We start from the raw sequence: 463 nt of genomic DNA, 5'->3' as shown, positions 1-463 counted from the left end.
AAATAAATAAAAAAATATATAAACAAATCCAACTTGGGTGTTGTTGTGCGTGTGATTGAAGAAAGAGAGAGAGAGAGAGAGAGCAAGAGAGAGAGAGAGAGAGAGAGAGAGAGAGAGAGCAGATGACCGATGGTAATTCAGGTCACCGAGGTACGAGAGACAAAGTGATGACATAGTTGCTCTCATAACAATAATAACATAATCATTCACATAATCCATGAGTCATTTGGTGATCAATATTCATGCTCAGGTTATACGGGCTGCTCATGACAGCGCCAGGTAGATGGAGCTCTGTTCTGCCACAGAGAGTAATTGCTTTTTTTAGATGTATGATTACATCTTCATGCTTTGAAATGCGATGCCCCCCCCCCCCCTCAAAATAGATCAGATTCTGGATATGGTGTTGAAAATACTGTAATGACCATGGATGCCTAGACTCGCCGGTCCTTAGCTAACAGGTCGG

Source organism: Notolepis coatsorum (genome assembly GCF_963971535.1).
Source record: "Notolepis coatsorum genome assembly, chromosome: 19".
In the NCBI taxonomy this organism is placed as follows: Eukaryota; Metazoa; Chordata; class Actinopteri; order Aulopiformes; family Paralepididae; genus Notolepis; species Notolepis coatsorum.
The sequence above is the reverse complement of the archived record's forward strand: the minus strand, read 5'-3'. Positions refer to the sequence as shown.